We start from the raw sequence: 669 nt of genomic DNA on the forward strand, positions 1-669 counted from the left end.
GTAAGTGTAATCTGTATCGTTATCTCATTATGAATATTATCCTCACCGTTTGCGTAACATTAATATAGCAAAAGGCCTTTTCTGTACAAGGTTCTAGAACACATTAAACGACCTTTGACAGTACATTAACTCCCTAGAACCTTCTGGAATACCTTGACCCCCCCCCCTCCGCTGTAGATTTCTAGTACATTTTGACAGCCCACTGAAATGTATGTCAGAGTTCCTTATCCTAACTCTCTCCACCCTTTGCAAACTTCCACAACTCTCTAGAAACCACTGGGTCTTCACTGAAACCCTAATCGGATTTCCTGAAACCTCCTAAAAAATACCTACATTGAAACCCTCCCGTTCTTGTTTCTGGAATTTACTCATTTCCCGCAACATTAGATTTTGAATTCCGTGCCAAGAAGAGACAAAAGTACATGGATATAAGTGTACTTTATTACATCTGGCATTGTATTAATATATGTTACAGAGTAGATTTAACAAGTTGATAAGTTAAAAGTAATGTTTTAGTGAACTGATTAATAACTTCATTCTATTTCCATTTTTTTTTAAGAGGATACCCATTTCGAAGTATGCTACCAATACATTTGTAATGACTATCTTTATCCTTGTAAAATTTTAATAGATTTTCACACTTAATCTTTTGGAATTTGCGGCCAGATT

This window comes from Penaeus monodon, chromosome 27 (assembly GCF_015228065.2).
Source record: "Penaeus monodon isolate SGIC_2016 chromosome 27, NSTDA_Pmon_1, whole genome shotgun sequence".
In the NCBI taxonomy this organism is placed as follows: domain Eukaryota; kingdom Metazoa; phylum Arthropoda; class Malacostraca; order Decapoda; family Penaeidae; genus Penaeus; species Penaeus monodon.